Source organism: Chelonoidis abingdonii, chromosome 11 (genome assembly GCF_003597395.2).
Source record: "Chelonoidis abingdonii isolate Lonesome George chromosome 11, CheloAbing_2.0, whole genome shotgun sequence".
NCBI lineage: Eukaryota > Metazoa > Chordata > Testudines > Testudinidae > Chelonoidis > Chelonoidis abingdonii.
Window position 1 is genome coordinate 28,807,831 of NC_133779.1, and position 26,304 is coordinate 28,834,134.

At 48.8% G+C, this 26,304-nt stretch overlaps 1 long non-coding RNA gene across 2 annotated transcripts; it reads right to left on the reverse strand.

Annotated features, from left to right (window-relative positions):
• Positions 1 to 2,875: 2,875 nt before the first annotated feature.
• Positions 2,876 to 24,766, reverse strand: LOC142047516 (uncharacterized). 2 transcript variants are annotated; one of them, XR_012656795.1, is made up of 3 exons: positions 24,700 to 24,766; positions 23,498 to 23,879; positions 2,876 to 2,889 (listed from the first exon to the last, which is right to left on the reverse strand). It is a non-coding gene; the product is annotated as an uncharacterized LOC142047516 (long non-coding RNA). The 2 variants fall into 2 exon arrangements; XR_012656794.1 differs by lacking the exon at positions 2,876 to 2,889 and adding an exon at positions 23,093 to 23,365.
• Between the last annotated feature and the right edge of the window lie 1,538 nt (positions 24,767 to 26,304).

The following is a 26,304-nucleotide window of genomic DNA, read 5'->3' on the forward strand; positions in this document are numbered from 1 at the left end:
GCTGGACTCTCTCCAATTTGTCCACATCCCTTCTGTAGTGAGGGGCCCAAAACTGGACACAATATTCCAGATGTGGTCTCACCAGTGCCAAATAGAGGAGAATAATGACTTTCCTCAATCTCCCGGCAATGCTCCTACTAATGCAGCCCAATATGCTGTTGGCCTTCTTGGCAACAAGGGCACACTGTTGACTCATATCCAGCTTCTCATCCACTGTAATCCCCAGGTCCTTTACTGCAGAACTGCCGCTTAACCAGGTGGTCCCCAGAATGTAGCAGTACATGGAATTCTTCCATCCTAAGTGCAGGACTCTGCACTTGTCCTTGTTGAACCTCATCACATTTCTTTTGTCCCAATCCTCCAATCTGTCTAGGTTACTCTGGACCCTATTCCTACCCTCCAGCATATCTACCTCTCCCCCCAGCTTAGTGTCATCCACAAACTTGCTGAGGGTGTAATCTATCCCATCATCCAGATCATTAATGAAGATGAACAAAACCAGTCCCAGGGCCACCTGCTGGGGCACTCCACTTGATACGAGCTGGCAACTAGGCATCGAGCCATTGATCACTACTTGTTGAGCCCAACGATCCATTCATCCAATCCATACTTCTTTAACTTGCTGGCAAGCTTTCCTAAAGTTAAAATGTATCACATCCACTGCTTTCCCCAGATCCACAGAGCCAGTTATCGCACCATAGAAGGCAATCAGGTTGGTAAGGCATGACTTGCCCTTGGTGAATCTATATTAACTGTTCCTGATCACCTTCCCCTCCTCAAAGTGCTTCAAAATGGATTCATTGAGGACTTGCTCCATGATTTTTCCAGGGACTGAGGTTTCTCGGATTCTCCTGCTTCTCTTTTTAAAAGATGGGCACTATATTTGCCTTTTTCCAATTGTCTGGGACCTCCCCCGATCACCATGAGTTTTCAAAGATAACAGCCAATGGTTCTGCAATCACATCAGCCAACTCCCTCAGCACCTTCAGATGCAGCAAGCACATCTGGCCCCATGGACTTGTGCACGTCCAGCTTTTCTAAATAGTCCTTAACCTGTTCCACCACTGAAGGCTATTCACCTCCTCCCCATGCTGTGCTGCCCAGTGCAGCAGTCTGGGAACTGACTTTGTGAAGACCGAGGCAAAAAAAACATTGAGTTCTTCAGCTTTTTCCACATCATCTGTCACTAGTTTGCCTCCCTCATTGAGTAAGAGTCCCACACTTTCCCTGACCTTCTTCTTGTTGCTAACATACCTGTGGAAACCCTTCTTTTCACATCCCTTGCTAGATGCAACTCCAATTGTGTTTTGGCCTTCCTGATTACACCCGTGCACACTTAAGCAATATTTTTATACTCCTTCCTAGTCATCTGTCCAACTTTCCACTTCTTGTAAGCTTCCTTTTTTTGTTTAAGCTCACCAAAGTTTTCTCTGTTAAGCTAAGCTGGTTGCCTGCCTGTAAACAGGTTTGGGACTCACCACCTGGTGCCTCCTGCCGGTAACTCTGGGAATTAGCTCGCTTCCAGCGGAGCGCCCCCTCCTGGTGGCGTCCTGTCTGTTGTTCTGCCCTCTATTGTTGTCTCTGGACCCGCGTTGCTCCCTGCTCGGCGGCGTCCTCTTCGAGGCCACTGCCCTCCGGCAGTGCCCCTTAGTCCATCTGCACCCCCTTCCGGGGATCGATAATCAGCAGTCCCACTCCAGCCTTCAGGTGTAACTACTCGCCCTCAGAGTCTAATCCCTATTGGCAGGGATCTGGCGTGGTCTATAATGACCGGTCCCTATGGCCAATGGCTGGATGTACTGCAAGGAGGAAGTGGGGGTGGGGGGGACCCAGGCCCACCCTCTACTCTGGGTCCCAGCCCAGGGACCCTGTGGCATCAGCCTCGCTGTCCTCCTCCTTTTCCTCCTCAGTCTGTTTCTCTGGGCCACTTCCCCTACAGCCCCTTGCACCCGCTAGGCCCTTCCCCTCAGGGCCTGCAGCCTGGTGACTAGGGACTAGAGCCTTCTAGCCTCCCTGAGCCTGCCTAGCACTGCGCTGTCCACAGTGCTAGTCTCCCCCCTGGAGACTGACCTTCTCCCTTCAAAGGCCTGGAACAGACTCACTGCTCCTGCTCTGGGCAGCCTTTTATATACCTCTGAGCCTGGCCCTGATTGGCTGTCTACAATCTGGGCCGCTGATTGGCCTCACAACAAGCCCTTCTTTTCTGAAGTCGCAGGTCCGTATTCTGCTTCTCTCTTCCTTCCTTGTGTCAGGATCCTGACTCGACCAACTCATGGTCCGGCCGCCAGGTTTGCCATCCCACATACTTCCCTACCAATCCATTCCAGTTTGTGAAGCAGCAGGTCAAGAGTAACAGGGCCCAGTGGTTTCCTCCAGCACTTGCATAGGAAGTTGTCCCCCACCTACTCTCCAAAACTTGTCTGTGATTGCTGTATTGCCTTCTCCCAGCAAGATGTCCAGGGGTGATTGAAGTCCCCATTGGCATGAGAACTAGGGCCTGTGATCTGGAAACTTCTGTTAGTTGTTCGAAGAAAGCCTCGTCCACCTCATCCTCCTGGTCTGGTGGTCTATAGCAGATGCCCACCACAACATCACCCTTGTTGCTTTTGCCTCTAATCTGAACCCACAGACTCTCAACAGGCTTTTCTCCAGTTTCATACTGGAGCTCTGAGCAGTCATACTGCTCTCTTACATACTGTGTAACTCCTCCACCTTTCCTCCCCTGCCTGTCCTTCCTGAACAGTTTATACTCATCCATGACAGTTCTCCAGTCATGTGAGCTACCCCACCAAGTCTGTTATTCCAATCACATCATCCTTCCTTGACTGTTCCAGGACGTTCAATTCTTCCTGCTTGTTTCCCAGGCTTCTTGTGTTTCTGTACAGGTACCTAAGATAACTAGCTGATTGCCCTACTTTCTCAGTGTGAATCAGGAGGCCTCCCCTGTTACACCCTCCTCCTTGTGTTTTCTCCTGGGCTCCCACTTCCCCACTTACCTCAGAGCTTAGGTTTCCATCCCTCGGCTAACCTAGTTTAAAGCCCTCCTCATTAGGTTAGCCAGCCTGCCTGCAAAGATGCTGTTCCCTCTCTTCGTTAGGTGGATCTCATGTCTTCCTAGCAATCCTTCTTCCTGGAACAACATGCCATGATTAAAGAATCCAAAGCCCTCTCTCCAACACCACCTGCATAACCACGCATTCACCTCCACAATTCGATGGTCCCTACCTGGGCCTTTTCCTTCAACAGAGAGGATGGACGAGAACATGACTTGTGCCTCAAACTCCTTTATCCTTCTTCCCAGAGCCATGTAGTCTGCAGTGATCTACTCAGGGTCATTCTTGGCAATGTCACTGGTGCCCACGTGGAGAAGTAGGAAGGGGTAGCAGTCTGAGGGCTTGATTAGTCTCAGCAGACACTCCATCACATCCTGAATTGCAGTTCCAGGCAAGAAGCACACTTCTTGAGTTTCCCAGTCTGGACGGCAGATGGATGAATCTATCCCCCTTAGGAGGAAGTGTCCAACCACCACTACCACCTGTCTTCTCCTCTTGGGAGTGGTGGTCATGGAACCCCCATCCCTAGGACAATACATCCCATGCCTTCCGGTCAATGGGGTCTCCTTCTGCTCCCTTCCCTCCGATCATAGAATATCAGGGTTGGAAGAGACCTCAGGAGGTTCCTCTAGTCCAACCCCCTGCTCAAAGCAGGACCAATCCCCAACTAAATCAACATCTGAAGAGGCTCATCCAAACCATTCTCTGCCATAGTACCTGTGCAAAGAGCCTGAAAATGGTTTCTTCCCTCTGTCTGTATTGTGAGTACGTGGGTTCTCCTCTTGCTTCTTCTGGAGGTCACGTGCTACCAATTTTCTTCCCTTTTCTGCATTTCCCTCTCTGATTCTTCAGCATGCTGTGCCTACAGCACCAAACACTGACTTCTATCCAGAAAATCTATATTTGCCTTTTTCCAATTGTCCGGGACCTCCTCCGACTCCTGCAAGGAGAGGATGCCTGTCAGCAGTGATCATCAGCCCCCTGCAGTGCTGAGAGGTCCAGAGTGTCTCTGAACCTGAACCTGAGGGTCACTCACAGCGTGGTGAGTCACCATCCATCAGTTAGACAGTCAGTGAAATGGTTTGGGAGACCCCCAACTCCCTGCACTGTATCCTCAGCCAAGGCTTTGGGGATTTTAGTCCCTGCTACCTATTAAACCTGTTGAAGAACTGACCACCCATCCTGCATGTGAGTTCTGGGGACTGTGCTGAACCCCATCTGCCAAGCTGCCTTGCTGCTATGTAACCATCAGGTGGGTTACAGTTCACTTCATTGCCCTTCTCCAGGGCGTAAAAAAACCCAACTCCCGTAGGAAGCAGCTGGAGACCCAGAGTTCAGTCTCTCAAGATTTTCAGCAAGGTTTGCACAGGGTCAACCCTCCCACATTCAAGTCCCAAAAGATATGGATTTAATTAAACAAGTTACATAAAAATCTTATGATAAAGAAAAATAATCATCTAATTTTACAGCACAACATGGCTATTTTATAATCCAGACAGTATATTCACTTATACATGAACATAAATAAAGAAAACAAATTCAAATCTGAACAGTTCAGTCCCCACAGAAACACAGTGAGAAGAAACAGGGAGTTCCCAAAAGGTAGGTTTTTGTTCACCTAGGTCTCAGTTAGAGTCTTTGATCACCAAATCTAGACAGTTTGCGGGGTCTAAAACATCTTCCCGACACTTGCTTGTAGAGATCTTCAGTTGGAATCCAGGCAGACTCTTCCTCTGCTGAAATCACTTCTAGTCACTCAGCAAACTGATTAACCAACCACTCAGTTATGTGTCTAGATTTAAAGAAAACCCTGTTACAAGAAAATACAAAACTGAGAATAGCAAAACAGAAATGACTCTTTCCCCATTGCTGCATTTAAAGAACAGTTGGTGACAGACTAGTTCAGACAATGTAACTAGAACAGTTTGGCTAAAATCAAACAACATTCAAAGCATACAATTAAAATAGAAGTGATTTTTCCCCTCCCAATTTCCCCTGGCTGAATTAACATTGTCCAGGCTTCCCTAGTAGAGGGTTAACAATAGCACTAACCTGGTGCAAAATGCTTCAGACTTAGGGACAATAATCTGCTTTCTGCTGCTGGGCTCAGCTTCTCCCAACTCACCCAGGGCACATGGCCCCTGCAAAGCAGCTGCCCTGACTGCTTGCCCTCAGGGCATCTGACCCCAGCAACAGGGAACCTACTGGAGCAGATCCAGAACTGCTACACCCAATTCCTGAAGCTTTGGGAGTGGAGTGCTTAATCTGCCTAGCAACAATGCCCAGACACAACTCATTCCCCTCTCCCCCATGGGCAGTGGTTCAAATAGAAATCATTTTTTGCCGGTACTGCACTCATGGGAGGGACACAAGGGGGGCATGTGACCCTCCATGTGACTCCTCCCCACCCACCCCAACCCGGGGCCCCCATGCTCTACCCTTCCCCTGCGACACCCCCCTTTGTATATACAAATGTTGCAGGCACAGAGGGTGCCCGAGGCAAGCAACAGTGGTTCGTGCCCGGAGTGCTTAGCGCCAATAATCACACCAGGGTGGAGAAGCAAGCAAAGTTTATTTGAGATCTCAAAGAGGTGCTGGGAGACTTAGCACGCCTCAGATCCAGCACACCTACACAAGCGGCTTTTCCCTTTTTATAAGTTTTTTTTTTCTCTTTCTTCTTTCTTCCCCAGCTGCCTCCTCCTCCTCCTCCTCCTGTAGCAGTTACGTAAGCGCAGGTACATTAAGTAAACTTGGCCGCGGCAGCTCGTTAGTAAGTTTTCCTTCTGCAAGTTATCTTGTCCTTCTGCTAAAGGTCCACAGGCCTTATTATTTCGGCTTTAGACCTGTTAGAACTGTTGCAACTGATAACGGCTGTTACACCTGGCCTTTTAGGTCGATTAAAGTTCAAACATGGAGGAGCTCTTGTCTGCTAAGGCCTAAAACCAGGAAGGCTCCATACCGCTGTGGCCTTCCACCCTCCCAAGTTACTTAGGGTTATGCTTAGTGACACCAACACAAACATCAACATGCTTAACGACTCACTTCCCCGCAAAATATGCACTATTCAGTCTGTTTATATGGAATATGGGAGCTGGGTGAGGAGCCATTTCAGCATATGTAGGACTTATTACAAGGCAAATTTTAAGTAGAACTGTATCCTAAACTGCCTTATGGTATTGTACCCAAACATTCCATTTCAATGGGGGATTCAACTTCCTTTATAGGAACAGAACAGACTTAAAGAGACATCTCCCTATTAGGCACATGGGTTACAGCTACAGAATAGATCATTGTCACAGGTCATCAGGGGCATAGGCACCAACTCCATGGGTGCTCCAGGGCTAGAACACTCACGGGGGAAAAATGGTGGGGGCTGAGCACCCACCAGCAGCCCCCTATCAGCCTCCCCTTCCTCCCCAGCGCCTCTCGCCCACCGGTGGGTCCCACCAACCGGTGCCTCCCCTTCCTTCCCCGTCCCTCTCGCCTGCTGCAATCAGCTGTTTTGTGGCATGCAGGAGGCTCTGGGGGGAGGGGGGAGGAGTGAGGAAGTGGTGCGCTCAGAGGAGGGGGCGGAATGGGGCAGGAAGAGGTAGGGTGGGGATTTGGAGGAAAGGGTGGAGTGGGAGCAGGGCCTGGGGCAGACCTGGGAGTCAAGCACCACCTGGCACATTGGAAAGTTGGCGCCTGTGATCAAGGGCCCCTACAAAGTACATGTACCAATGGGACACTGCATTTTACTCTTGCTCTATCAGGTCATGTGGCTGGGGAAACTGAAGGGTATTAACAGTGTGGGCACTGGTGACCCTAGCAGTAGTGTTTACCCCTGTTCTGTTATAGTTACTTCCTGTTCAATGTTGTATACTCTTGCATACATTGTGTGTGTTTGTCATTTCTTGGGAGTCTCCAACCATCTGGCACGTAAGTGGGGGTTGCCCTGTGGTTAAAATTTTCCTTTCAAGCTGCCCCGGTGACCCTGCCAGGGAAAGGACTGAGAGGGGTGAAGGCACTGCCAAATCAATTCCTATGGGAAGAAAATCAGGAAGTTACATCCTGCAGTGCTGCAGGTGGGATCCAGAGGAACCCATCCTGTCCATCAAAGTCCATCAGGAGGTTGGCATTAAAGGAGGTCATCAGGTTGAAAGGGGACCTACACATATGTTGTGCATGGATGATCTGAGACACCTGGTGCTCAGTGGTAGCTATGCCATGATGACATTGATCAATCACATTTCTACAGCACATGTCACCATAGAGTCTAGGCACCTGGTTGTGATGCTTGAACTGTCTCATCTTCTCATTCCAAGCATCAACTTCGTATCAAGTCTCATCTGCTGCCCACTCTCACCCTTGTGCTGCAATGGATGCTACCCAGTTGTACTGACAGCATTTTTCCAATATCGTTCGCAGGTGGTTCCTGTTAGAGCTGGGTTCATCTGTGGGTTTCATTAGTGTGATCGTCTCACCCTACTGGAGCATGTTGCCCAGATAGCACAGTCATTCACACAGCATAAGAGCCTGTTAAATAAGAACTGTTCTCAACCCCTCCCCTGCGACCCCCACTCGACACCTCTCACACCTCTCTGCTCTGTTTATCATCATCACCTTTTCCTTGCATCCTTCATCGAGTGGAGAATCCACAATGTTCTCATTTGAATTAATTTCTGTTAGGTGTTTGGGAGACGAAGTGTAGAATGCTTTATTCAAATCTAAATATATCACATCTGCTGCATCCGCCTCATCCACAGATTTTTTAAAGTTATTCTTAAAAAAGCAATCGATTCTTCTGGCAAGATGTGTCCCTATAAACCTGCATTGCTTTCTGCTTAGGCTTCCATTACCCTCTAGATAGGCAGCAATTTTGCTAGGGATAAACGTTAGACGTAGGCATATGGAATTGCAGAAATCACTTTTGTTTGAAAACAGATGCTACATTTCCTTTCTTCCAGTTTCCTTGGCCTTCCCTTGCTGTCCGTGATCTTACCAACCCAGCCGTCAGTGGTTCAGTATGGTGGTTTGCTAATTCCTTGAGTATCCTAACTTCAGTAACTCAGCCAGAGGTTAGAGATCTATCACAGAAGTGGGTGGGTGAGGCTCTGTGGGCTGTAAGGTGCAGGAGGTCAGACTAGATGATCACGATGGTCCCGGCTGACCTTCAAGTCTATGAGTCTAATGTAACAAAGTGGCCCATAAAGGGACGGGAGGCCAGGGGTTAGCCAGCCCTGTTCAGTCAGTCCTGTCTGTGCCATAATCAGCTGCCTCCATGGTTGGTTTGGACTTTTGTTGCCCATTCAGAGCGACCCATGCAGGGGACTGAGCCACAGGAATCCCCAGGAGAGACAGAAAACCCTAGTGAGGGGGAATGGAGGCAGGGAGTGCCTGCAGCACCACATTTGGGCAGCAGGGCATGCTATGGGGCAGGCATGCCCTGTGACACCTCGGAGGCAGGGCATCCCAGCTGAATGATTTATGTATGTTTAGATCTGATTTTCCAAGTATTCCCTTACCCACTCTTTATCAGTAAGGGTAAATCTCAAATTTATTAGGGTCTCCATGAATGCACAAATCTTTTGTTAAGTTAACAGTTCATACAATCAGGACCACGTATAACAATCGTCTGTCTGTTCCAGGCTCATGGACAAAAGATGTGGTAATTAAACAGGAAAAGTGAACTCCTTTACCACCCGCCTGAGAACTTCAGCCTTTGTTTTAACCCTGCGGCCCTTTGCACTTGTGTGGAGAAAGCGCTATCGGCGTGACAGATCCGAAGAGAATGAGGGAGCAGCTGAGGGGATTACTTTGGCCCAGCCATTGATGGGTATGCCAGAACCTGAACCCGAAGACCAACCATTCATGCCATACCCCAATGAACATGGTGCCCTCTCATTGTCCACCACCCTGGAGGAGGAAGGCGCATTGCTTGAGGGAGTCACTGGCAGACAAGCTGAATGGAAAAGACATTGCTCAGGTAAATAAATGTTAAGAAGCGAGAGTTGATGATGAGGTGTAATGGGGTTAGGAATCTGGGGCTGTGTAAATCTAAAAAACAAGCAGTGGGAACTTACACTTGTTTCTTGTCTGTTCGATCATGCCTTTCTAGAGGACTCGAAGGCAGCGTTGCATCAGGCAGCAAAGATGAATCAGGCCCGCCTTTTTTTTGCTGAACGCCACTACAAATTGTTGAAGAGAACTTTGAGGATGAAGGCTATAAGGAGTTCAGGAGACGGTTTGGCATGCAACTCGCTGAGCCAGTGCCACATCGTTAGTGTAAAAAGTTATGTGGACTATTGTACGCATTGCTGTTTATGCTGTTGTTAATCACTATCTTAGGGAAAAGCTTTTTGAAGATTATGAGGGCTGTGTCATAGATGCCCCAGCCCAATGGCACCATGACGGTGTGATTTGGACTTCAACTTTATATGTAAATTTGTAAATTTAAATGTGTAAATTTTAAAAACATTTATTGCAAAGGGCTTTGTGACTCTCTGGGTTTCTGTTAGAAGGTCTCTGGCCCTTAAGTGAGCTAAAAGTTTTAATGGAGCCTTTTGGTTTGTTTTCAAGGAGCTCTATCTCTTTTAAATAAAATAAATGGTTTGTGAGAACCTAATTATTGTGGATTTGTGTAAAAAAGACCCATTTATAGCAAAAAGCTGAAATGTATGTTGCGGGAGGGGAAAAATTCTAAAAACGTGTTTTCAGTGTAACCATTCTGCCCATTAGAGATGGCAGCAACAAGGGATTCCATTCAAATAACACAATGCAAAACTGGCTCAAGCCCCCAGCAAGTTGGGCACTGAGGCTTCTCTATTACAAGCTAAAATCACCACTTACTGTGTTAAATGGAAGGGAAGCCTCAGTGCTGGTTCACCATTAACCCAAAGTGAATTCATCTCTGCAGTCTGTAACCAGATTTCTCATGGAATCAAAATTAGCACTGACAGGCTGGGGGTGAGGCAATGCCCCATGGAGTACAAATACCTGTCCCCAATGACTGTCTCAGTTTACTGAGTTTTTGAACCCATGTTCCTTGCCTAGCAAGTACTACAGCGTTGATAGTGAGTTCCTCCATCATAAAAGGCCAAGTACATTTCCACTCTCCTTGATTCACATAATCAGGATAACAGCACTTTATTCTTCCTGCCTCAATAACAGAGAAACTGGGGATCCCACAGCAGCCAAAGTGACCATTTTGGCTACTGTTGGCTCATCCGTTCACATATCCAGGCGGAGTTCCTCTGGGCGGAGTTCACTGGCTCCCTTGATGCCTTCGAGGAGCAGTGGGCACTGTCCAGGGTTCTCTGCTTGGTGTCTCCATCAGGCTCCCTTCTTATGACCCTCTGACCGCGCTCCTGTCCCTGTTCTTTTATTAGTTATCTCCGGATTCAGTTGCGTTCTGAGGTCATGTAGATCTTCCCCTTAAGCTGGGGGGGATTCTTTAGCATCGGGCGGGCATCCTCCCGCCCACTTCCCAGAGACCTAATAGGTACTGTTGATTCATGCTAGGTGGGGTGGGTGTGCCTGTGTAAACGAAACCAGCCCCTGACGTTCTTTTCCACAACTCGCCACCAGATGTCAGGGTAGATCTCATCCTGACTCTGCTTACAACAGTAAAACAAACAGGGATGGTTCACACGTGTTTGAGTACAAGAGAGTTGACTCATTCTGTTGAAGTGAATTGTTTTAACCACACCCCCCACTGAAGCGTGAATATAACCATGATTAGTTACCCTTGTTGCATAGGGATAAATTTGATTCATGTGCACCCATAGTAAGGGAGGTGGATGGGTGCGTTCTGATTAATATGAAATGAAATAAAACCTCTGGAATTCACAGTTGCTATTGGGCAGTTTAACTATAATTCCTGAATGCTGTTGGACAGTTTAAAGAACCCAGGAGTTGACAGAACTCTACTGGACAGTTTAAATATGACCCGGGAGTTGTTTGAATGCTATGGGTCACTCTTTCTAGCAAGTCAAAGCCATTACAAGTTTAAAAAAAATATAGTTACCAAAAAACAAACACCCCAGACACACACACACATATACACACATGGGTCTAAGCCAAAACGGAAATGTTTCAGGGGTTCACAAACCTTAACCATGCTTTAGAGCAAGCATTTGCTCTAAAGACAATCAAATTCTTAAAAGCTATGGGAGGGTTTATTATGTTGTGATACAAACATTTTATTTCAACTCCCCACACCAAACTTTATGCATGAAAGAAACATGTTTAAAAAAAAACAAGCCCCAAAGAGACGTATTGATATCTGTAAAATGTTCCCCCTTGGGAATGGGGACAGTTACATTAAGGATTGGGGATTTACTGTTTAATACTGTAAGAAGGCCCTACAGAAAAATGTATTTTAACTAAAAGAAAAAAATGTAGCTAATAGTAGCTGAGTTGTGTAGACAGCTTAATTCCCTCACCCCAGGTCACAAAAGGAATTGTTAGGAAAAGGCCTAAAGTCCTTAATTATCTAGTATTTCAGAGCTGTAGTGATCAAACCAACCTGCTAGTTACTATCTGGAAGTCTGTTTGAAAGAAAGAGTTAGGATGGTATGAAAAACTCAGGTATTTTGGAGACTGTTTTTTTCCAACAGAAACGCTCTTGAATGCCTGCTGGACTGCAAGAGGAGGTATGCGTCCTGTTTTAAAATCTGAAAATATATATTATATAAGATCAGCCGTTGGCCATGCTGTCTTAATAAATAATGGTACATATATTTATTGCGGTGTGCTCTGTTTAGCATGGAACCGGTAAATTTAAATTGCGTTTCGTTACCAGACCAAGGTAAAAACCATTCTAACTGTAGTTTTGCTGAATAATTTCAGATAATACACAGGTTGTACAGGGATTTGGGGGTAATACTAATTAACATCTTTTCTTGTTCTTTAATCCAGAGACCCAAAGACACATGAGGGGGGCAAAACAAGCATGTGCCTGCAACACTTCACCCTGTGGTAGAAGGTAACTTTCTCCAAATGCCTTTTAAATGTATGTGGGTTTGTTGAAAACTATTGTGTTGCAAACTCTGTTTTAAATGCTCTCTACCTGTAAAACATAGTTGGGATTTTTTTTTAAAGTATATGGCTTCAAACTGATGGTAATGAGGTGTTTCAGACTAATATGGTGGTTTTTTTTAGTGTGCAAAATGTGTTTTAAACTGGATTTTAAAAGTTGATTTTAAAAGCAGTTTGGTTTTTTATTTTGCAAAATGAGGTGTGTTTAAAAAAAGTTTGTGCGTTTGCTGTTTTAAAGTGGTAGAAATAAACTCAAAACTTCTGTTTGTTGTACAGCCTGAAATGGATTATTTTGTTTTACAGTTATGACTATTTAAATAGAAAAATATCCTAATTAATATTTTATTTTTAAGGTCACAAGACAGTTTCATGTGTTTTATAATAATAATGATGTTGTCTGCTTCACAAAACTACCCAATACCAGCAGCGTGATATACCCTGACGAACTTTTTCAGTACGTTTTCCCCCAACTACAACGTTTCAGCCTGCTAGTTTATCGACAATGGAACAGCATGAGCGTCTTGGAAGGACGGAATGGACCAGAACTCTGTCACTGGAAATACCAGTGTTTTCATAGCCTGTTTCACCACTGCTTAGGCGGCATAGAACTAACCATGTGCCCCAAACCGCAGGGGCCCCAAATCCCCATTTCCTGGGGCCTAAAACCCCTGCGGCCCCACACCCCCATTTCCAGGGGCCCCACTGCCCCATTTCTAGGGGCCCCTAACCCCTGGAGCCCAAGAACACCATTTCCAGGGGCCGAAGACCGGGGCCCATTACCAGGGCCCTCTACCCTGGGCCCATATCCCCATATCCAGGGCCTCTAACCACAGGGTCCGCGAAAACCCATTTCCAGGGCCCTCGACCAGGGCCCAAACCCGCATATCCAAGTGACCCCAAAACCCATTCAAGGGCCCACCCCCCAAACCACTCCGGCTGAGCCCAGGACCCAACCAAGCGGATAACACAGTGGCCCAAACCCCCAGTCGGCCCATAAGGCCCCAACATTTCCAGGGCCCCACTGCCCCATTTCAGGGCCCCCTAACCTCTGGAGCCCCAAGAACACCATTTCCAGGGGCCCCTAACCCCAGGAGCCAACAAACCGTTTCAGGGGCCAAAACAAAGGGGCCCAATATAACCATATCCCAGGGGCCCCAAAACCCTGGGGCCCCAAAACCCCATTTCCAGGGGCCTCTAACACCAGGGGCCCCAAACCCATTCCAGGGCCCTAACCCAGGGCCTCAAACCCCATTCCAGAGCCCCAAACACCAGGGGCCACAAATCCCCCATATCCAGTGCTGCCTAACCCCTGGGCCCCAAAACCCATTCCAGGAGCCCCTAAACCCAGGGGCCCAAACCTCATTTCCAGGGCCCCGAACCACTGGGGCCCAAACCCATTTCCATGGACCCGACTAACACCAGGGGCCCAAACCCTTTTCCAGAGCCCTAACCCCGGGCTCAAATCCCCATATCCAGGGGCCACTAACCCAGGGGCCCCAAACCGCATATCCAGTGCCCGAAAACCCCATTTCCAGGGGCACACAAGCCCCATATCCAGGGCCCCTAACCCGGGTCCCCAACACCCATTTCCAGGGCCCCTATCCAGGGGCCCCAAAAACCCATTTCCAGGGCCCAAACCCCTGGGGCTCAAATCCCATATTCCGGGAACCTAACCCAGGGGCCCCAACCCCGCATATCCAGTGGCCCGAAACTCCATTTCCAGGGACCCCTAACTCAGGGGCCCAAACTCCCATACCAGGGCCCCTACCTTGGGCCACCAACCCACCATTTCCAGGGGCCCCTAACCCAGGGCCCAAACCCCATTTCCAGGGCCCCTAACTCCAGGGCCACAAAACCCCAATCCAGGGGCCCCAAAACCCATTTCCAGGGACCCTACCCAGAGGCCACAAAACGCCATTCCAGGCCCAAAACCATTTCCAGGCCCCTACCTAGGGGCTCAAATCCCATATCCAGGGGCACATAACCCAGGGACCAAACCCGCCATATCCAGTGCCCGAAACCCCCATTTCCAGGGCCCCTAACTCCAGGGGCCCCAAACCCCCACACCACGGCCCAAACACCCCATTTCCAGGGCCCCTAACCCTGGGCCCCAACCCACATTATCAGGGGCACTAACCAGGGGTCCAAACCCCATTTCCAGGGGTTCCTAAATTCTGGGGCCAACCCATATCCAGGGCTCCTAACCCATGGGCCCCAACCCATTCCGGGACCCAAAACCCATTTCAGGCCCTAAACCAAGGGCCCTAAAACCTCATTTCCAGGGGCTCCAAAGCCTCATTTCCAGGGGGCCCCTAACCCCTGGGGCCCCAAACCCTGTTTCAAGGGCCCCTAACCCAGGGCTGCAAAACCCCATTTCCAGGGCCCAAACACGAGGGCCCCCAAATACACATACCCAGGAGCCCCTAAACACATGGGCCCTAAAACCCTATTTCCAGGGCCAACCCCAGGCCCAAAACCCCATTTCAGGGCCTCTAACCCTATGGCCCAAACCCCATTTCTAGGGGCCCCTAAACCCAGGGTCCCCAAACCCCATTTCCACGGGGCACCTACCCCTGGGGCCCTAAATCCCCTATCTAGGGCCCCTAACAACAGGGGACCAAAACCCATTTCCAGGAGCCCCAAACCCCTGGGCCCCCAACCCACATATCCAGGGCAGACCTAACAGCAGGGCCCCAACACCTATTCCAGGGCCCTTTAACACCACGGGCCCAAAACCCATTTCCAGGGGCCCCATAACTCAGGGGCCCCAAACCCATTTCCAGGCCCTAACCCAGGGGCCTAAAACACCATTCATTTGGCCCTAACCCTTGGGCACACACCCATTCCAGGGGCCCTAAACAGTGCCACAAAACCCATTTCCAGGGGCTCGTAAACGGCAGGGCCCCCAAAACCCCATTTCCAGGGCCCCTAACCCCTGGGGCCACCCATTTCCAGGGCCCTAACCCAGGGGCCCAGAAACCCCATTTCCAGGGCCCTAAACCTGGGGCCCAAATCCCATTTCCACGTGCCCCAAACCGCAGGGGCCCCAAATCCCCATTTCTTGGGACCTAAAACCCCTGCGCTCACACCCCCATTTCCAGGGGCCCCTAACACTGGGCCCCAAATCCCATTTCCACGTGCCCAAACCGCAGGGGCTCAAATCCCCATTCTTGGACTAAAACCCCTGCGGCTCCACACCCATTTCCAGGGGCCCTAACCCCAAGCCCCAAACCCCCATTTCCGAGGGCCCCTAACCCCTGGGGCTCCAAATCCCATATCCAGGGGCCCCTAACCCCAGGGTCCCAAAAACCCATTTCCAGGGGCCCTAAACCTGGGCCCCAAACCCCATTTCCAGGGCCCTACACCAGGGGCTCCAATAGCTCATTTCCAGGGGCCCCGAACACCCCTGGGGCCCCAAAATCCATTCATGGGACCTAACACCAGAGCCGCAAAAATCCCATTTTTCCAGGGCCCAAACCTCATTTCTGGGGACCCTCACCCTGGGGCCAAAACTCCATTTCCAGGGGCCCTAACACCGGGGCCACGAGCCCATTCCAGGGGCCCTAACCCTGGGGTCCCAAACACCACTTTTCCAGGGGACCTAGCCCCACGGGCCCCAAAACCCTTTCCAAGGGCCCTAACACCAGGGCCACGAAGCCCCATTTCCAGGGGCCCCTAACCCTGGGGTCCCCAAACATCCATTTCCACGGGACTAGCCCCAGGGCCCCAAACCCCATTTCCAGGGGCCCAACACCAGGGCCAAGAAGCCCATTTCCAGGGGCCCCTAACCTGGTCCCAAACACCCTTTCCAGGGCCCCTAACCCAGGGCCCCAAAACCCATTTCCAAGGGGCCCCTGACCCAGGGGCCCCAAACCCACAATCCAGTGGCCCGAAAACCCATTCCAGGGCCCAATAACCCAGGGGCCCCAAACCCCATTTCCAGGGCCCCTAACTCCATGGGCCCCAATACCCCATATCCAGAGGCCCCAAACCCCATTGCCAGGGCCTACCAGGGTCCTCAAAACCCCTTTTCCACGGGCCCAAACCCATTTCCAGGGGTCCTAACACCAGGGGCCCAAATCCCCATTTCCTGGGCCTAAAACCCTGCGGGCCCCACACCCCTATTTCCAGGGCGCCCTACCCAAGGGCCCAAAACCCATTTCAGGGGCCCTAAGCCCAGGGGCCCCAAAACCCATTTCCAGGGTCCTCTAACCCTGGGCCTCCTAACACCAATATTCCGGTGGCCCCTAACCCCTTGTGGCCCTAATCCTGGGGCCCAAAACCCATTACCTAAGGGCCCTAACCCCAGGGGACAAAACACCGTTTCAGCGGGCCCTAACACCAGGGCACCACCCCCATTGCCAGGGGCTGCAGAGCCCATATCCAGGCACCTAACCCCTGGGGCCCCAACAACCCCATATCCAGGGGCCCTAACCCCAGGGCCCCTACACCCCATATTAGGGCCCCAAACCCTATTTCCAGGGGCCCCAAACCCTGGGCCCCAAACCCATTTCCAGGGCCCCAACACAGGGTCCCAAAACCCCATTTTCAGGGCCCCTAACTCCTAGGCCCAAACCCATTTCCAGGCAGCCCCTAAACCAGGGCCCAAAACCCCATTCAGGGACCCAAACCCGTTTCCAGGGGCCCAAAACCCTTTTCCAGAGGTCCCAAACCCTAGTGGCCCAAACCCCAATTTCCAGAGGCCCCTAACCACAAGTGCCCCAAAACCTCCATTTCCAGGGCCCTAACCCCTGGGCCCAAAACCCCCATATCCAGGCCCCAAAACCCCATTTCCAGGGCCCTTAACACCAGGGCCCTAAAACACCATTTCCAGAGTCCCCTAACCCTGGGGCCCCAAAACCCCTTCCAGGGTCCCCTAACCCCAGGGACCGCCAAAACACCATTTCCATATCCCCTAACCCCAGGGGCCCCAAACCCATTTCAGGGGCCCCTAACTACCAGGTTGCCAGAAAATCCCATTTCCAGGGCCCCTAATGCAGGGCCCCAAAACCCCATTTCCAGGGCCCTAACCCTAGGGGCCCCAAACCCCAATTTCCAGGGGCCCTAACCCCAGGGGCCCGGAACACCCCAATTCCAGGGGCCCCTAACCACTGGCGCCCCAAAACCCCATTTCAGGCCCCCAACACTTTGGCCCCAAACCCATTTCCACATCACGTGCCCCAAACCTGGCAGGGGCCAATCCGCCCATATTCTGGGGCCTAGAAACCCTGCGGCCGCACACCCTCATTTCCAGGGGCCCCTAACCCCAGGGGTCTCGAAACCTCATTTCGGGGCCCTAACACCCAGGGCCCCAAAAACCCATTTCAGGCCCACTGCCCATTTCTAGGGGCCCTAACCGCTGGGGCCCAGACCCCCATTTCGGGCCTCTAACCCAGGAGCCACAAAACCCATTTCCAGGGGCCTCCAGACAACCCCATTTCCAGGGGCCCCCAAACACCAGGTGCCCCAACTCCCATATCGAGGGCGCTTAAAACCCTGGGGCCCCCAAACCCCATTTCCAGGGCCACTAACACCAGGGGCCCCAAAACCCATTTCCAGGGTCACCCTAACCTTGGGGCCCCAAACCCATTTCCGGGACCTAACCCCCGGGGTGGCCAAAGCCGCCATTTCCCAGGCCCCCACCCTGGGGGCCCAAAACCCGCATTTCTCCAGGGGCCCAAAACCCCATTTCCAGGGACTGTAACCCTGGGGCCCAAACACCATTTCCAGGGGCCCTAACCCAGGGGCCCAAAACAGCCATTCCAGGGGCCACAAACACCAGGGCCCCAAATACCGCATACCCAGGGGCTCCAAAAGCCCATTTCCAGGGGCCTGTAACCCTGTGGCCCCAAAACCATTTCCGGGGCCCCTAACCCAGGCGGCCCAACACCCATTTTCCAGGGCCCTAACCCTGGGGCTCAAATCCCCCAGATCCAGGGGCCCCTAAAGACCTGGGGCCCAAACCATTTCCAGGTTCCCTAACACCAGGCCCAAAACCCCCTCATTTCAGGGTCCCCTAACCCCTTGGGCCACAACCCCATTTCAGGGACCGTAACCCCAGGACCCAAAAGACCTTTCCCAGGGGCCCCTATCCCTTGGGGCCCCAATCCCCCATATCGAGGGGCTCCTAACCCCTGGGGCCCCAAAACCCCATTTCCAGGCACCCCTTACTCTCGGGGCCCCTAAACACAGGGCCCCCAAAACCCTATTTCCAGGGGCCCCTAACCCTAGGGACCCCAAACCCCAATTTCCAGGGGCCCCTAACCCCTACACAGTTTGCAAGAGCGGTGCCTGTACTGTGACACTGACTTGGTGATATTTGTGAAAAGGGAGGGTGACTCGAATTTCCCTCTGTGGGATTATTTGGGTGACCTCACCAGCAAGATCCCGCCAGATCAACACATCACCGAGTTTGTGTTGACAGACCCGAAAACATACAGGTATAAGCTGTTGAGAGGAAAGGCCTGCATGAAAGTCAAAGGTATTACCCTGAACGTAGAAAACTGTGAAAAGATCAACTTTGACAGTTTGAAAGATCTAGTCCTGGACTATTGCACAGGCCTGTGAGAAAACACCTCAAAAAAGATAGAGGTGTAGCAGCCCTCTATCCTAAGGAACAAAAATCAGTGACAAATAAAGACAAACACCCTTAAGAAAACACAGAACGTTTTTTCCAACAAGACGGTCCTAGGAGAAGGGTTTAAAACCCTGCACTTCAGCTTTTAAAATGGATTCGAGGTGGAAACACCCCTTTTCTGCAATTCTTTCGGGGCCTAACAACTGCGGGAAAAGTGTCTTCACAAAAAAATGTGTTCAGTAATGCCAAACATTGTCTGTTATGCTTGAGAATACTAGATAATATGGTTATAAAAATAATTGCAAGATATGCGTGTCTGGGCTTGTTGAAACATGTTTTGAGTAAGGCTAGATATGTTCAAGAATTTAAATGTAGTTTTCACAAAATTCATCACCATCCAGTAATTTTGCACTAAGTTGTTAGAATAAAATTTAAAAATCCGGTCAAAAGATAAACACTTGCTACGACGATGTAAGAAAAACATGCAGTGATTGCTGCTGACAGAGGGGGAGTCTTGTTATTATCTATTGTGAACCACGTCTGTGGCATTTTTGTTTAAAAATTTCATGCTTTTAGAAACCAAACACTGTTCGGCGGGGGGGTGCCCATATGAGTCAAAAAAACCTCCACAGTTACACTTCGCCAGATACAAGGCGAGACAGTGTTCACCAGATTGGTCATATGAATGCGTGTTCACCACCAAACTTAATGGTCTGTGAGACAGCTTGCCACCAGGGAAGCCAATCATAAGAGAATTCTTTTTTGTGAAAGGAGCCGTTGATGAGAGACCTGAGAGTTGCACGGTGTTCATGTTCACAAATAGTCAAGCAGATATTGATGGCAATGGTTAAAGCCATCCAAAAACCTATTTCTGCTCTCAGTTTCCGGGTTTTAATCAGGCAACAGTCGGCGCATTCCTGGTTGGGAAACAGCTCAAAGGCAAACAAGGTGTAAACCTTTTCGTTTCCCTCATGGTCAATTAACAGAGAATGATCTTTCATGTGTTTACCAGCTTTCTGTACCAGACTCATGTATTCTTTCATGCAGCGTCCTGCCTCGAAGTGTGGTTGCAGAGGCTTAGTTGGTATCTGTTCACCATCTACATACAAGGCCACAAAACTAATGTCGTAATGTTTAAAATGAAAGGGATTTTTTTTTTGTGCCACTTCCTATAAGGCATCATTATCCACAAACCCTAGGACAAGCATTTTGGGTAACTGTTCCAAAAACAGGATCTCTTGGTTCCTGACCCTGCTGCTCACGAGGAGGCTAAAGACTTTCATTCCCACACTGTCCAAGGGATATTTAGCATTAGTGGTAATCAGGGCCTCCACGTGCCCCAGATGAACACTCAGCGTCATCTCTTCTTTCTTCACAAAAAGGGATGATGATACAATGGGCAATTTAAAGCCTTCGAATGCACTGTCCATTAAACAGAGGGCGTCATTACTGTATATCAGTTTAATTTTCACATCCACTTGGCTCAATAAAAGTTTTTGTTGACAAAACAAATTACTGTGTAGGTTACTCAGCAGCTCTACCATCGTGGTCTGAGCTGTCAGCTTTGCACGATTCAAAAATCCTTGATTCACACCATCCAACTCTGTTTCTTCCTATTGTTCACCAGTGTCTTTGTAAAATAGGCCTGCAGAAAATTGAATGATAAGGGTATCGTCACTGTAATTGAGCACCGATTTTATAAAGGCCCTTTAAGGGGAACACTTGTTGCTTTGGCTTACAAGGCAGTCTCCCACTGTGACTTCCAACTGACTGAAAATAGAAGCCATGGGGTAATTCACCAGCTCCCTTTGGCATCCACGGCTAATTCAGTTCCATTTTCTTTTACAATTTTGCAACACAGGTGTTGTTAAAGCCAGATAATCGATGCCATTCCCTGGTATAAAAAGGTCAATGGGGCAGACACTGTAACAGCCAATAGAGGCGGTACCTTTATGTAGATACTTTTCTCGATGCTGGTCTGCATAGGGCTATTTGAAACAAGTCTAGCTGGGATTTGGTGCACTGTTCAGACCTGCAGTGAACAAAAGCCATGTTGATTAAAATAGATCTCTTTTACCAGGCGGAGAGCGCCTCCTCTTTCACCCAAGCCAGCCCTGCACATCAAAGTCCTTCTTTTAAAGGGTTTTCCACATCTCTTCCTCCTTTTAATGTACATCAGCCCCGATCCTTCCTGTGAAGCTGTATTCCCACCTTCTCCAGAACAGTGCGGGAGACATGGCCTACCTTGTCTTTAGCTGTGTTTGGAGAGACAGTTTTTACGTGAGGTTTAATAAGCTCTAGCCTCCTCCTCAAAAGTGGCACAGCTTTTCGAAAGAGGTTACGAAATATACCACCCACGCCAGCCCCATACATCATGGAAGGGCCTATCCCACCTGGCATTTGTAATAGTTCCTGTAGATGGTGGAGTCGCTGTAATTTTTAAGAATCGCCATCATGTTTTGCTTTTTAGATAACTCCCTGTCTCCGGCGACGCAGGTGCACCTTGATGATCACCTTGCCAAAGCGAATAATAATGTTCCAGCTATATGGGTATTGTTTTCCACTAACCCCACCTCCCAGGCACTCCGGAGATCCTAGGGCTTAAGCAGATGTATTGTAAAGTTCAAGCTGGTGTTTTGAGGAAAAACTGCACAGCTGGCATTGCTGGGCAAAGTAATGTAGAACCCGCTGTCGTTCATTTTTCTCGCTCTCTGTCTTTCCAGGAGGAATCTTTTTCTTTGTTTGTTTTGTTCATGTCTAAATGTCACAGAGTTGAGAAGCTTCCACCCAGCTGTTAAACTTATTGTCCCCCCTAACCATTTCACCAGTAGCTGTTTTTTTTCTTCCTTTTCCTTTATCCGCTAGAACTTTTTTGAGCCTGTAAATCCTGTCTTGTTTGGGGTTTACTTTTTGTAATTCTTCAGGGTAAAAAGATCCAGTAACTCTCTCACCCTCCTAATCTTTGAATCAGTATATAGGTCTCTGGCTCCTGGTTAAAGATTCATCCACTATAAATATCTCATCAGTAAACATATGTTCATAACTTTTTTCAATGGCTCCTTTGATTTTAGATAGTCTCACATGGTCACCTTTTCTAAAAGGGGCAACAACCGGATTTATTTTAAAACCATCTCTATAAACCGTTTTCCATAGCTTCAGAGAATGCAAAGGATTAACATCAGCGAGTCTGCTACATATAGTTCTGTGAAAGCTGTGGTTGCAACTGTTTATAAAGTCAGATAACAAGTCGATGTACCAAAAGTTGTTATGGACTGTAAAATAGCTCCACATCCTCTACATCTTTTTAAAGTTCTGTTAAATCGTTCCACAATCCCTGCTTTGACTTCAATATTAGTAAAAAATGGTGAACGTTGCGCCGTTTTAATAACCTGCTAAAAGATTTGTTTAAAATTTCTTTCCACCGATCGATTTGTAATTTTTGAGGCACACGACCATCTCTAAAACTAGTTTGGATACCTCACCACTCATCTTGTCTTTTTGGCCTAAGGCCCAGGCATATTTGGATAGGATGTCTATGACTGTTCAGATATACTTAAAGCCTCTGCTGTGTTTGGAGAACCAGTGCACATCTACCAAATATGCCTGCCATTGCACATCCACATCTGAAACAATGGTCTTGTTTCGTTTAAAACGTATTCGAGCCAGTTTGTGTAAATTGTAAGCCTCCTGGTGTGAAAGCCAAGCTGTTACCTTGTCTTCTATTTAAAGTTTTACTATGCTTTTTGGCCACTCAGAAAAGAGGATTCACCCCGCCAAAGCTCCCAGCTTCCGGGAGGGGGGGAGTGTAATATATTTTCTTTAACAGAGCTGTCTGTGGTGACAAGACTGTTCCTGGCATTGTCTTTTATTAATACAAATATGGAGGGAGATACCTTCATATGTGCACATTTAAATAAGTTTAATTAATTGCCTGGTTTAACACAACCTTTGACAGCTGCCTGTAAAAATGGACGCAATGACCCCTACAATGAGGGAGTCTGAGCTGGTTCATTCTTCTATTTTTGTCCTTTTCCGGATTTTCCTCTTGAGATCTGCATCTCAGACAGAAGAAAAAAGAGCTGATGCATGACAGGGCTACCAAATGTGTAAGGTCTCAAAAGCCTCTTGAAAGGCATCGTCAACCTATTGAGACATTTTCAGACAAAAAACAGTGCAAGCACTCCACTGCTTGTTCTTAGATTTACGCAATACCAGGTCAATTCCTAACGCCTTTATACCCCCATGATTGACCATCACTTCTTAATCATTCATTTACCTGACAGACATCTTTCCCCTTCACCTTGTCCACCGATGACTCCTCCAAGATTGATCATCTTCAAACTTTGGGGGGAGTGGACAATGAGAGGCCGTCACACTCATCGGGGTTCTTCACGAGGGTTCGGGGTCAAGTTCCAAGGTATCTATCAAATGTCGAGTAAAAGGCCCTCCTTGGAACTGTCACTGGTATAGCACTTTATATATATAAGTCCAAAGGTCCTCGGGACTAAAACAAATTCTGAAGTTCTCAGGCGGGTGGTAAAGTAGTCCATGTTTCCTCTCAGCCTTTCCTCAATTAATAATACACATCTTCTTTGTAAGAAATGGCTTCCTCTGCTCAGCGCTGGGACTTATGGGCTGATGGTGCTGCACTCTGATTGGCAAAGGGCGTTGGGAGGAGTTCTTAAAGGGGCCACATGAATCACTTCCAGACAGGTCACTCCACTCCAGAATTCCCACCAGTTGGTCAAATATCCTCTTGGAGTGTCCCCAGTGGCTGAAACCCCTCCTGATTGGTAGACTGCGGCAGGAGTTCTTAGAGAGATCACACAGACCACTTCGGACAGGTCACCCTGCCCTGGAACTCCCCCTGATTGGTCAAATTGTCTCTTGGGGCATTCCTATCGAGGAGAAGCCCATCCTGCCTGGACAGTGGGAGGAGTTCTTAGAGGGGTCACATGACACATCTTGCTTCCAGTCATGTGTCCACCCTGGCCCCAGAAGTAATACCCCACAGGGTAGGGCTTCCGATGACCGGTGGGCAAAGCTTACGGGGTCAAGGGGTAGGATTAACATTTGATTGATGGTAGGACCCTTATACTACTGCAGAGCCTTGTTCTGTTTTTCTCTGTTCCACTTCATTCCCCAAACACTCAACCAGAACAGATGTCACATGATCTCAGTTGCCACCAGCTGGACAGTCGGATTTGGGTCTTTCTCTAGGACCTGGAAAGCTGAAATTACAGAGGATATCACATTAGAGAACAGACTGTCAAATCTCAGCTAAGCATGCTCACAGAACCTTAAAATAACTGAGCAGAATGATCACATGGAAAAATGTGAATCTGGTCTCATTCCTTCTATTGGGGTGGAAAAGTCGTGAGACGAATAGGCCTCACTTTTCATATAGTCACCTGTGCCTGAAATAGCTGGAGAATTATTACCTCTGATACCTTGCTACAGCAGCTCTCAAATACAAACAAAGCTTTATGTTCCCCCATTGGGTCCTTTCCATGCTCCCAACTGTGGGGAGACCCTGACTCTAGCAGAAAGTCATCCACTCTGCTGCATATGGAAGAAGGTTCACTGTTTCAATAGCTTCCACTTTTAAGCTATTTAATAGCTCTATTCAGGAGCCATTGCCTGAGCTCAACTAAAGCTGGAATTTAACAGAGGCCAGGTTCAAGTTTGTTTATGCATAATACAGGGTACTTACTGGAAGAAAAATTGCTGGTGGGAAATTGATGGTAGCAGAAAGTGGTTGCAATTATTTCTCACCGAGGGAGTCCACAGACAGCCCAAAGTGTGGATAGCATTGGCTGGGGAGGGGGGCATTGCCAGGAGAACAAGGAGATGCACTGACTCATATCACACCTTCTGCAGCTTTCTCTTTCAGGGGAAATTAAAGCGGACTGTCTCCTGGGGAAGAGTGAATTTGTCCCTTGATGTGAAGGTGATCCACTTTGCACCAGAGGTATCGGTTACTGCTGCTTGTCAGCTAAATTTCTTTATAACTCACTAATGAGCAGGACCTCAGCTGTATCTATTAGTTACACATCACCAGATGTTCCAGGTCCAGCCATTTCATTCGCTGCGTGTCTGCATGTTCCAGGATGATGCCTAAATACACAATGTCAAACAAATAACAACAATAATAAAACCTTCTCTTGTTGAGTGCAAAGTGATATTGGCAGCCCTAGACAGGTCTTTCGAATCTCCTCCTGTGGGCCAAAAGGTGAGCTCTGGGCAAGAGGATGCTGGAGCAGTTTAGAATCCACACTGAAGAGAATGAAAGAGACATTATTTAAAAAAGAATGCTTACATAAACCCCATTTGCTTTAAACACTCTGTGCTCCTCTTGCCACTACAGTGACTTATTGAAAACATAATAAGAGAGTGGCTTGGTCTAGTGGTCTGAGCAAAGGGTAGGTCTTCACTTTGAGCTAAGGGTATCACTCCCAGTATCATTCCCAGTTCAGTGGGATGGGCCCACCTAGCTCCTACAGCCTTGGCATGCTACAGATAGCATGTAGCTAAGGCAGCACAAGCGGTATGAGGAGCAGGCACCTTGAGAATAGACTTTGGGATTTGAATGGGATCATACTTGGGGTGGTTAAACCTCCTGCTGCTCCTGCCAACGCAGCTACTATCTATTTTTAGCACACAGGGCTAGTGAGGGTGTGTCTCATCAAGCTGGGAATTATAACCCCAGCTCAAAGTGTAACTATGCCCTACGTGACAGTATCCCATGTCTACACTATGAGATTATTCCGATTTTACATAAACCAGTTTTGTAAAACAGATTGTATAAAGTCGAGTACACGTGGCCACATTAAGCATATTAATTAGATGGTGTGTGTGTCCATGGTCGATTTCTGGAGTGTTGCACTGTGGGTAGCTATCCTGTAGCTATCCCATAGTTCCTGGAGTCTCCCCCACCCCTTGGAATTCTGGGTTGAGATCCCAGTGCCTAATGGGCCAAAAATCATTGTCGCGGGTGGTTCTGGGTACAGCCTCACCCCTCCGTGAAAGCAGCAGACAACCATTTCGCGCCTTTTTTCCTGGGTGAACTGTGCAAACACTGTAACACAGCAAGCATGGACCCTGCTCAGATCAATACCGCAATCGTGGACGTTGTAAACACCTCGCGCATTCTCGTGCAGTCTATGCTGAACCAGGCCCTGCAAAGCCAGGCGAGGAGGAGGCAGCGTGGCAACAAGAGTGATGAGGACATGAACACAGAATTATCTCAAACCATAGTCCCCTTCGCTTTGGAGATCCTGCTGGTAATGGGGCAGGTTCTTGCCATTGAATGCCGTTTTTCGGCCCAGGAAACAAGCACAGACTGGTGGGACCGCATAGTTCTGCAGGTGTGGGACGATTCGCAGTAGCTGCAAAACTTTCTCATGCGTAAGATCACTTTCTTTGAACTTTGTGACTTGCTTTCCCCTGCCCTGAAACACCATAATACCAAGATGAGAGCAGCCCTCACAGCGGAGAAGCGAGTGGCGATAGCCTTCTGGAAGCTTGAAACGCCAGACAGCTACCGGTCAGTCGGGAATCAATTTGGAGTGGGAAAATCTACTGTGGGGGCTGCTGTGATGCAAGTAGCCAAAGCAATCATTAAGCTGCTGCTACGAAACATTGTGACTCTGGGAA